Raw genomic sequence first — 12,650 nt, forward strand, 5'->3', positions numbered from 1 at the left:
TTTCTTTCTTTCTTTTTTTTTTTTTTTTTTTGAGATGGAGTCTCACTCTGTCACCCAGACTGGAGTACAGTGGCCTGATCTCAGCTCTCTGCAACCTCTGCCTCTTGGGTTCAAGCGATTCTCGTGCCTCAGCCTCCCGAGTAGCTGGGGCTACAGGCACATGCCACCACACCTGGCTAATTTTTTATATTTTTAGTAGAAATGGGGTTTCACTGTGTTAGCCAGGATGGTCTGGATTTCTTGACCTTGTGATCTGCCGCCTAGGCCTCTCAAAGTGCTGGGGTTACAGGGGTGAGCCACCCAGCCCGGTCATATTTGGGTTTTTAATCCATTTTGAGTTAATTTTTGTACATGATGTAAAGTAAGGGTTCAACTTCATTCTTTCATATGTAGATATCTTGGTTTCCTGACACCATGTAAAAAAGAGACTATCCTTTTCACATTGTGTAACCTTGGCATCCTTTTCAAAGATCAATTGACCATATATGTGTGGGTTTATTTCTGGGCTCTCTATTCTGTTCCATTGGTCTATATGTCAGCCTTTATAGCAGTATCACGTTTTTGCTCCTGTAGCTTTATGATATGTTTCGAAACCAGAAAGTGAGAACTCTAGCTTTGTTTTTCTTTCTCAAGATTGTATTGGCTGTTTGGGGTTCTTGGAATTCCATATGAATTTTAGGAATTTTATTCTATTTCTAAGAAAAAGTTGCCTTTGGGATTTTGATAGGAATTGCATTGAAACTGCAGATTGCTTTCGGTAGTATGGATATTTTAACAATGGTAACTATTCTAATTCATGAACAGTTCATGGTATTTATTTGCATCTTTCATTTATTTGATCAATATTTTGTAGTCTGTAGTTTACAAGTCTTTCACCTTCTTGGCTTGTTTATTCCTAGAAAATTTATTCTTTGTGATACTATTGTAAACAACAATTGTTTTCTCAATTTCCTTTGTAAATTTTTAATCTTTAGTGTATAAAAACAATATTTTTCATGTTGATTTTGTATCCTTCAACTTTGCTGAATTTATTAATTTTAATACTTTGTGGGATCTTTAGTATTGTCTATAAATAAGATTATTACAACTATAAACAGAGATAATTTTGCTTTTTCCTTTCCAATTTGGATGTCTTTAATTTCATTTCCTTGCCTAATTGTTTTAGATAGAACTTCTAGTACTATATTGAACAAAAGTCATGAAAGTAGACATTCTTGCCTTGTTTCTCATCTTAGAGGAATAGCTTTTAGTTTTAACTGTTGAATATGATGTTAATTGTGGGCCTTTCCTATATGGCCTTTATTACATTGACAAAATTTCCTTTTATCTTAGTTTTTTGAGTGTTTTTATTATGAAAGTGTGCTGCATTTTGTCAAATGCTTTGTCCACATCAGTAAGATGATCATATGGTTTCTCCTCCCATTATTCTGTCTTTTTTACAGTTTTTGACTTAAAGTCTATTTTGTCTAATGTAAGCATTGTTAGTCCTGCTCACTTTTGGTTTCCATTTATTTGGAATATCTTTTTCAATCCCTTTACTTTCAGTCTATGTGTATCTTCAATGGTAAAGTCAGTCTCCTGCAAGCAGCATATAATTGTATCTTATTTTATCCATTCAGCCAATCTATATCTTTTAATTGAAGAAGTTCAATGTTATTATTGATCAGTAAAAACATATTCCTACCCTTTTGTTAATTTTTTTCTGGTTCTTTCATAGATTACTTATTCCACTTTTCCTCTCTTACTGTTTTTGTCTGTGGTTTGGCGGTTGTCACACTAAGCTTTATTTTCTTTCTTATTTGTGTATTTGTTGTAATTTTTTTCTTTATACTTACCATGAAGCTAAAAGAGTCTTGTAGTTACAGTAGACTATTTTTAATTAATAAGACATTAACTGGCCATATAAAAATGCCATATAAATTTTCTTTCTCACACTCTACAATTTATATTTTTGTTGCCTTCATTTACATCTTTATCTACTGTGGGTCCATTAGCCACTAATTATAGTTATTGTTTTTGACCATTTTGACTTTAAACCATGATACTAGAAGAATAAAAGATTTACATGGCTCATTACAGCACAAGCTATTCTGAGTTTGTGAACTTTACTGGTGAGCTTTATACTTTCACATGTTTTCATGATAGTAGTTACTATCCTTTCCGTTTTGGTTGTAACACTCCCTTAAGCATTTTGTGTAAGACAAGTATGGTAACAATAAATTTCCTAAGATTTTGCTTGTCTAAGAAGGTCTTTATTTCTCTTTCAGTTTTGAAGACTAGTTTTGCTGAATATAGTATTCTTGAGTACTATGTATTTTCTTTTACCAATTTGAATATAGCTCCCTATTCTTTACCAGCCTGCAGTTTTCTGCTTGCAGAAATCTGCTGATAGTGTAATAAGAATTTACTGATATGTAATTACATGCTTTTATGTAATTACATCTCTTGCAGCTTCTAGAATTCTTTGTTTTCAACTTTTAAAAATTGTTTTTAATTGAAACATAATTATATATATATATTTATGGGGTACAGAGTGATATTTTGTTGCATGAGTACAAGAGGTAGTGACCAAGTCATGGTAATTAGTAAATCCATCATCTCAGACATTTTTTTGTATGTTGAGAACATTCAACACCCTCTTTTTCAGCTATTTGACAATATACAATAAATCATCATTAACTATAGTTACCTTATAGTGATATAGAACCTAAAAACTTATTTCTCCTATCTAGGTGTAATTTTATATATATTAATTACCTCTCCCTATCCTCCCCTTTCTTTTATTTTTCTTAGTCTCTAATAATCATAATTCTATTTTCTACTTCTGTGAGCACAACTTTACTACAGCACTATTCACAATAGACATGATATGAAATCAACCTAAGTGTCCATCAAGAAACAGATGAATATACAAAGAAAATGTTATACACATACAGATACACACACACACACACACACACACACACACACACAGGAACGCTATACCTGGATACACACACACACTGGAACACTACATCTGGATACACACACACCCACCCACACACACATACACACTGGAACACTATACAGCATAAAATGAATTAAATGTGTAATTTGCAGCAATATAAATGAGCCTGGATGATATTATATTAAGTGAAATAAGTAAGGCACAGAAGAACAAATACTGCATGTTCTCACTCATATGTGAGAGCTAAAATTTGTCTTTGACAAATGACAGTTTGATTATAATATGCCTTAGAGAGAATATTTTTGCATTGAGTCTAATTGGGGAATTTTTAGCTTCCTGGATTTGAATGTCCATAGCTCTCCCAAATATTGGGAAGCTTTCAACCATTATTGTGTAAAATAGGTATTCTGTGCCTCATTCAGTAATATGATGCTCCAAATATTTGTTCATGTAATGATGTTTCATAAGTCCTTTAGACTTTCTTTTTCTCTTTGATTTCTATATTTTTCTGACTTGTTATTTCAAAAGACTTGTTTCCAAGTTCAGAAATTCCTTCTTCTATTTGAGCTAGTCTTTTTCTGAAACTCTCAATTGTGTTTTTTATTTCATTCATTGAATTATTCAGCTCCAAGATTTCTGCTTGGTTCTTTTATATGATATTTATTTTATTTTTGAAATTCTTATTCATATCATGAATTATTTTCTTGAATTCATTTAATTGTTTGTATTTTCTCGTATCTTGCTGAGTTCCTGTAAGATCATTATTTTTATTTCCTGTTACAGCATTTCATAAATACTTTTTTAAAAAAAACTGTTTCTGAAGACTTATGTTTCTTTGGGGTGTCACATTTTCTTGACTTTTTGTGTGTCTGATGCCCATGTGTTGATATCTGCAAATCTAGTGGAACAATCATTTTCCTCCCTATTTTATGGAGTACTTTTGTAAGAAAAGATTTTTCCCTGAAGATGGGTCCTAGGATGTCAGTTGGGTATGGTGCATTGCCTTTAATTGTGGATGGATTCTGTAACATGATCTCCAAGCAGTTGCTTCCATTGAAATTTTTATTCATGATGTCTGTGATGGCCTCTGTGGTTGAGGCTATAGAAGTTTGTGATGGTGGTGGTCTGGTATTGCTTGGGACTAGGACTCTGGGCTGTTCATCATACTGTGTGCATATGAGCACAATGTGCCAACAGGCTGTGTGGTACAACACACATTGGGGGACTGGGCTGCAACCACATTGGCTGTTAGATTAGGCACAGGCATCGGCATAAGCTTTTTTCGTGTAATAGAGAGAAAAGTGAGATGTCACCTTCTTTCATGTCTAGTAAAGGGTGTTCCAGGAGAATCTCTAATTAAGAACGGATTTGTTTATGGGAAGAGGATATTGGTATCTTATTAACTACCTGAGTAGTGGTGGTTAAGAACCAAATTATCTGGGTTGTCAATCTGGGGCAGGGTGAGATGTTTTGGGGAGAGTTTGACCTAAAGTGTAGTTATACATATGAACATAGATATATTTAGTGTCTGCTTATGGTATGGACACTTTTTAAAGCTAGAGCCTTCTAAAACAACCTAGGCCAGCAGAACTCTAAGACAAAATATAGTGTGTGAAGAAAATATGTTGGTGATCCTACAACATTTCAATTCTTTGATGATCTCCGAAGTGCAGATGCAGGCCCTGGTGTTGCAATAGTTCCGCATAAAGATAATGAAGCTTACCTGGGAGACTTAATTTAGGAAGCATCCTAGCCAGCTGACTAGTCAAGCAATAAATTTCCCAACCTAGTGAAATGGTTGACAGCATATATCATCGGTGAAATGGTTGAGAAGCTTGGCTGTATTCTATGAGTGAACTCTTAAAGGCAGAGACAATTAGAAATCTAGGTTCATGAACAATATAGAATCCAACATACCCCTGGAAGACCTAAGCATCAAATTGAATAAGGTCAGGGGTACCTCCTTTATATTACCATATCAACAGCTACAAAGATGAATTTTTTTCTCTCAATTCTTCTTCTTTGTCTCAGTGGTAAAGGAACTAGAAACCAGAATGGAGAGAAACCATGAAAGATATTTAAAGGCAAAGTCATCTACTTCTGTTCCAGGTGCTAAAACAGGGCAAAATGTTCAAAGACTAGATCAACCATCTTTGTCTTCTCCTAGTCTTCAAATTTCAAGTCTTTCCTGAACTGAATGGAGAGAATGAAGATTTTGATACAACTATGTTTTAAACTGAAAGGAACCATTTTAATAACCCAATATCAACAAAATAATTATGTATTTAACATCAGCTTTCCTGAAGGGTTCTGCCATCTTACAGGGAAGAAAGTTTCAGCATAACACACTGGGAAGAAATAATTTTAATAAACATGTATTTATATTAACACTTCAAATATTGGAGGTTCTCCAAGGAACTAGTGACACTATTTTTATATTATTGTTCTCCCATAAAAGTATGTCATTGAAGCTAAAATTTTGGATATGTATACTGAGAACTTTGAGGAGAATTAATTTATATGCAACTTAGCTAAGCAGTTTAAACATGAAAAACTTATTAATCATAGTTCACTTAAACGGTTAAACCACAAAGGAGGACACAGAACACGTTGATTATACTTCCAAGGTGTTGGTGTTAGATTGTTTCAGGTAATTGTACCTGCATCTTATTTATCCTGAGAAGGCAAACATTTTTGTTGGGCCTTAGTTGATAAACTCAACTTCACCTTTATTCACGTATGAACTATTCTTTCAGCAGAGTATAGACATTTTGTGGCAATATTTCATTGCTGCTTACTTAGAAGTATTTGGGAGTTATTTTGAATGGACTAAATCTCCCTTTTTAGTCCTTGCATGCATACTTCTTATCTGAAAAAGAAACAAAATATTTGTAGAAATCTACTTGGTCATCTTATTCTGATGATCTAGTCCTATGACATGTCTTTCCATCTGCTCTCAGTAATTTAGAAGAAAGTCCATATCCATGTCATCTATCAGATAATTCTTAGACAAAATATAGACATTTCATCTCTGACGACCACTAGGTAGAAGCCCCCTACAGTCATGTTGGTTTCATAAATATCAGTGTTCATGCTGTGTGTGGGCTGATTCAGAGCTTTCATACACCTACACTTCTATGCTAAAAATAAGAGGAAATCATTTGTTTCCTAGGCAACAATTTCATGGAACATGTATAGTTGTCCTCTGAAGGTGTCCTAAATGGTGAAGTTTACTATTTGCAATATTAACATGTTCACTTTTTAAAAATATATAAATCATGTACTTTAATTCATAGATTGCTAAATTAGGCAGCTATTAGTAAATGCTGACAAAGCTGAAACTTGTGTACAAGGAGGGCTAGGTGTTCTCTCTCTATAAACTCTACGTAGAATATATAAAAGGGGATAGTCCATAAGGATAGATGGAAGGAAGGAAGGTAGGAAGTAACAGAGAGGAGACAAGCGAGAAAGAACCTACAAATAAATATCAAACCCACAGGAGGATTTTCAGATTAAAACAAAATGCTTAGTATGATGGTTGGTAGTTATATGTTCAATCCATGGTAACTTTTAAGTTTTGTTAAAATAAAAACAATTATTTCTGTGTAAAATACTTAGGAAAGCACTCAAGTGTTAAATGTATCATGAAACATAAACTCAGTGTCTGTTAAAATCAGGCCAAAGACAACAATGAAGGCAAGACATTGATAGACCAGGAAAGGCAAATCCTTCTTTTGTTGGCTTAAATTTATGTTAATATATAGAGATACAGTGTAGGTAAATTTTACCCACTTTTGCAAACTATTTAGAACCTCCTACCTAAGGTGTTTTATATAGAGTGTTTATATGTGTTAACTCTTTAAATTCTGAGAACTCTCAAAGAAAGATATGATTGTTGATATTTTAAAGATATGAAACAGATGCTCAGAGATTTTAAGTGATCATCGCAAGCTTGCACAACCAGTAAGTCTAGGATCTAGAATTCAAATTCAGGTCAGATCCTTGATGTTCAGCCATACACTCACCCAGAGGTCCTCTGCTTTGTTTTTTCTCTAGAAGAGTAGATCTAATATTTCCCTAAAAGCAAAAAGTAGCTAATAGAATAGGACAAAAAGATGTTTGGATAAATCAAGCTATAGTTTATTGACTAGAAAGGAATCAAAAACATCTTATGCCCCAGGCTATGAGTAGGACATATGTCAAAATTATAAATTATTTTGTTACTGCCTTTTCTCCAGAGAACTTTAGAGCTAGGTTAATAACACAGTTTGATAAATACATCTAATAGTGATTCATGGTGCTGTTATTTCAAATCTGAAACTTTTCTGGACTCATACAGTTGCCTAGGAAACACAGCTACTACAGAATAAGTTCATTGAGTACTCCCGGCGAAAGCCATATCCTGCCCCTTTTATTACTTTCTCCATCTCAAATCTCTTTAAAAGTAAGCCTCAGAAAAGGATCCATTAAAAGAAGATGTGAAAAATAGCCCTTAAGTTAATTAAAACTCCACATTCAGCTAGTTGTATAAAACTGTAAAATTATTTCATTATTTTTACAATAGACTTTCTTATTTTGACATACTGGCATATTTTATAGGAAAAAGCTTATAATAATTTTTTTCTTCTTGATTTATTTTTAAGGTGTCAAAACCTAATTGCTCTTGTCAATTAAAAGCATATTTTCTTTTATTTTTCTGGAGTTGGGTATCATCCTCCTATAGGGTGATAACACTGTGAATGTTTTCAGTTAACAACTGGCTTGGACACAGGCTTTCAACTGGTTCCCCTTTTCCAGCTTGCTCTCTTAGATAACAGAAGTAAATGTCTCAATTTCCTTTGTTCATTTGAACACAGACTACTAGAGTCATGCTGACAAATAAGATGCTCTGGGAGTTTCAGTTGATAAGATTCTGAAACTGAATCTACTTTTGATGAAATTGATTGAATATTTATGTCCTGTTAACAGTGGTTTGGCGACTTTCATTTGTGTGAGGTATTGTGAGGGAAAAGACAGATCAAAAGAAAGAAATCTGAAAGAGTCATAGAGTTTTGGTACTCACAGTTCCCTAGGGAGAACATAGCATTGCCATGCAGGGTCACTCAAGGGGAAATCCTGGGACTGGTGTAAAATACACAAACACGCAAATATACACATATTTGTGTGCATACATATACATGTAAACATGTATGGTATGGGTATATATATACATATACACATATGTATACATATATACATGCATGCATATATACATGTGTATATGTATATAAAGTGTATATATATATATAAAGTTATATAAAGTTTTATTTGTTTCTGTTTAAATTCTTTAGATCTCCTTCTTCATTGTTGTGAGCAATAATTCATATTGTTAAGGGAACAAAGACAACCAGTTACATTCTTAATTTTTTTTTTTTTACTCCTGGTACTGAGTCAGCCAAACCAATATCCTTGACATATCTCACAAAGAACTTATGTCTTCTTTGTGCACATACAAATATTTTTCCGCTCTTTCCAAGTCACATTTAGCTTCTCCTTCAGAAGGTAAAGAAGAATTTTATAAAAAATTTTATGTCACTCTGACCTACTAATTAGATCTGTAATTTATTACTTTTTACTATTTGGATGCCTGTGTATTCTTCACAATCTTCAGATTGGAGCTTACTCAAAGTAGATATGCTATACGTATTTGTTGAATGGTTTCAACTCTACTTCACACAAGTGCCCTGTAGAACCTAATTATGAATATTTTGAAGGTAAAACCCTAATTGCATGGTTCGTTTCATCACTTGCCTCAGTCCAAAATTCTACAGTTGATGGCTACTTCATTTATTTAACTCTATATTGGATTGACACAGATATGATAATTCTATATTAATAATGTGATATATTAACCAGGGTCATGTCTAGCAGGAGAAACATATGTAAAGAAATGATAGTACATATTCTTATTTCAATTCAATTGAAAGGGTTGCAGAAGTAACAAATAGAATGTAATTAGTGTATATTAACATGGAGATCTCACTTGGCCTGAAGACCTATGAATGGCTTCCCTTATAAAGTAATTATTTAAGCTAGGATCTAAAGAACAAGTAGGAAGGACTCAGTAAATATTTTCACTTTACTTCAGTATTGTTCACCAAATTTCTAAAAATGATTTCAATTATTTAGTGATATTCACATGATTATTAGATAAATCTACCTGGGGCATCAGATGGTTTTTAAATTTTAAAAAGTGGCTCTGGAGTGAAAACGAGAATGCCATGCAGGAACACAATGTTGGTATTCTAAATTTCTTATTTCCAAATAACTGTTTTCCAAAACATGTAATGATATACTTGCCTTGTTTTATAGGAAATGGAAAAGAATTTTAGGGAAGTTAGCAACGTCCATGGTAGTGTTGCACTGATGACTGTGATACTCTAGTCCTGAAGCTGTTAAGTATCTAAACTTACAGTTGGTTTTCAAAAAAATAGTTAAGTAAATGTTTATTATATTGCATGTTGTCCAAATACAAACACCTGCATTGTAATCAGTTACATCATATGTACTAACAGGAATTGCTACTTATGATAGTTATTGTGAATGTCCTATAGGGAGTCTTTTAAGAGTCACATAAAATAATGAATGTGAAGAGCCATGGACATGGTATAGCATTAGGCAAATAACATGTTATATTTGTGACATTCTTTTCCAATTTTCCTGTTGTTTAAATGTAAAAAGATGAGAATTTTAAAGTGTTTCAAGAGAATACTTTAATGATGGATCAAAGTTAACAGGAAGAAAAGATAAAAGATAAAACTCTAAGATAGTTTGATAAAATAATCAGCAATGGATAACTTAAAGATTCCATTAAAGTTATGAGTAGCAGAGTAAAAGTGATTGGATAACTCAAACATGTAAATGTAACTAATGTCACTGAACTAAACATTTAAAAATGGTTAAATAATAAATGTTATGTTATACATACCTTACCACAATATAAAAGAAGATAACATTTTATCTTTTTTATATTGCTGTAATATTTTTATGTTATGAATACTTTATCACAATACAAAAATTTAAATAAAAGCTTAACAGATTCTAGAAAAATATTAAAAACATAACAAATCATTACCAGCTATGATTTTTCTAGGAATAAAATAATGTTTTATTATTGGGTAATCTATTAACAAATTTCACTAGGAATGACAAATTATGATAATCTCCAAAGATGTTATAAAAATTGTCTGAATTTAACATTTATTTTGTATAAAGTAGCAATAGTTTGAGATATAGTATGCTCATGGCAAAACAGCATTCGCATTAAAGCAAACAACAAAACAAGGAAACTCATTACCACCACTATATATCATTGTGTGTTATAAGGCAATGTGAATAGATAAAGGAAAATAAGAGATATAAAAATTAGAAAAAATATAAAATTCTCTGGAGATTTTGTAATTACTGTAAAACAAAATTAATTTTTTCAAAACTTTGTAGAGTCAAAAATATTTGTAAAGGATAAAATAATTTATTAAGCTGAAAATTAATTTTTTGCTTTAAAACCAATTAGTTTTAAACATGGGAAGAAATGCTGGCTATAGTTTACACCTAAAGTAAAGTTAAAAAAAGAAAAAAGTAAAATATCATGAAGGTAGATTCCTATTTCAGATAAAACTTAAAAGGTAGCCAGTTTAGCAAGCACAGGAGGACTCAATAAAGAACATTTTAGAGGACAAAAGGGATGCAAAAGAAGGTGTTGAGAAATGCAGACAATGCTTTGAAATATGAAGTGTTAAAATATAAAGACAATAATTCCGCCTAAATTGTTTAACATTTAACACCATGTCAATAAAAATGTTTTGAGATTTATTTGTTGGTTTGGGGATAGGGAGACAGATTTTTTTTCCTGTGGTTTTTTTTTTTTTTTTTTTTTTTTTTGTAAAGTAAACAATCAGTAATAAGCAGGATTAAAAAAAGATAAAAAAGATAAATACAGAGGAAAGGGTAGCCTTATTAGATGTTGTATTATGGTTCTCTAGAGGGCAGAATTCATGGAATAGACATATATATAAAGGGGAGTTTATTAAGTATTATTAACTCACATAACGACAGAGTCCCACAGTAAGCCATCTGCAGCCTGAAGAGCAAGGAGAGCCATTCTTTTTATTTTTTATTTTTAAATATATATTTTATTGCACTCTAGGTTTTGGGGTACATTTGCAAAACATGCAGGACTGTTGCATAGGTACATACATGGCAATGTGGTTTGCTGCCTCCATACCACCATCACTTATATCTGGCATTTCTCCCCATACTATCCATCCCAAACCTATTCTAAGTTTCAAAACTGATGAACGAGGTCTGATGTTCAAGGGAAGGAAGGATCCAGCACAGGAGAAAGATGTAGGCCAGGAGGCTAGGCCAGTATCTCTTTTCACATTTTTCTGCCTGCTTATATTCTAGCCATGCTGGCAGCTGACTAGATGGTGCCCACCCAGATTAAGGGTGGATCTACCTTTCCCAGCCCATTGACTCAACTGTCAATCTCCTTTGGCAACACCCTCACAAATACACTCAGTATCAATACTTTGTATCCTTCAGCCTGATCAAGTTGACACACAGTATTAACCATTAAAGATATTATACCAGAAAACTACAATAGTTAATACACAGATCAATGGGCCAGAATATAAAGTCTAAACAGCAGTGAGAAACTAGAACATCAGTAAAGTCTCAGCACTATTGTGATGGATAATTCTTTTTTGTCTGATGATGTCTGGTACATTATAGGATGTTTAACCACATCCATGGCCTTTACCCAAAAATACCAGTATCACTCCCAAGTCGCAACAATCAAAAGCATCTCCAGACGTTGCCAAATGTCCCCCAAGGGGTAAAGGTTCCCTTATTTAAGACCTACTGATATAAAAATAGATCCAAATATAATTGGCTATTTATATACAATAAATATGGCCTTCAAATTAGTAGAGACAAAATAGATTCTTTAATTACATGGTTGGTACAAGCGGATAGAATTCTGAAATAAATAAAAATAGATCTATACCTCACACTTTAGAAAAAATAAATTCTGATAACTCACAGATTGAAATGGAAATAGAAATGGAATACAACTAAAAAAGTCCTAGGAGAAAATAAACCACTTGATTATTTAATCTTTCTAAATATGAATCAAACTCAGAAGTCATATTAAAAAGGTTGATAAGTTTTGTTCCTTAATTTAAAAAAAACTCATTTAATCAACAAGATAAAGTCAAGAGATAAATGGGAAACCAGAAAAATAATTTCTACTTGAATCACAAGAAGCTACTTTCCTTGTTAAGAAAAGAATTATCGTAAATCAATAAGGAAAACAGGATGCAAAAAGTAGCAAAGGGTAGGAATGTTTGACAGAAAAATTATAGCTGGCTCTTAAGCATATGAAATAGTATTTTGACATATTCAAAAAAGGATTGCAAATTAAAATCCTATTGATATATAACCTTTCTTATGTCGTGTGTGCCAAGATCACATGTGTGATGACATGCTGCACTGGTGGATGTATGAAGAAGTAAGCTGATCTTGAAAGATGGATATGTAGTTATTAGGAAGAAGGAGATAAATAAAAGCATTTCAAAGACATGTAATGTGTTTTTGAACTGCTGATGTGTAAACCAAAACAACTACTAAGAAAGAAATTTTTAAAATACCTTTCAAAATAACT

The sequence above is a fragment of the Sapajus apella genome, unplaced genomic scaffold (assembly GCF_009761245.1).
Source record: "Sapajus apella isolate SASKATOON/1434 unplaced genomic scaffold, GSC_monkey_1.0 scaffold34, whole genome shotgun sequence".
In the NCBI taxonomy this organism is placed as follows: Eukaryota; Metazoa; Chordata; class Mammalia; order Primates; family Cebidae; genus Sapajus; species Sapajus apella.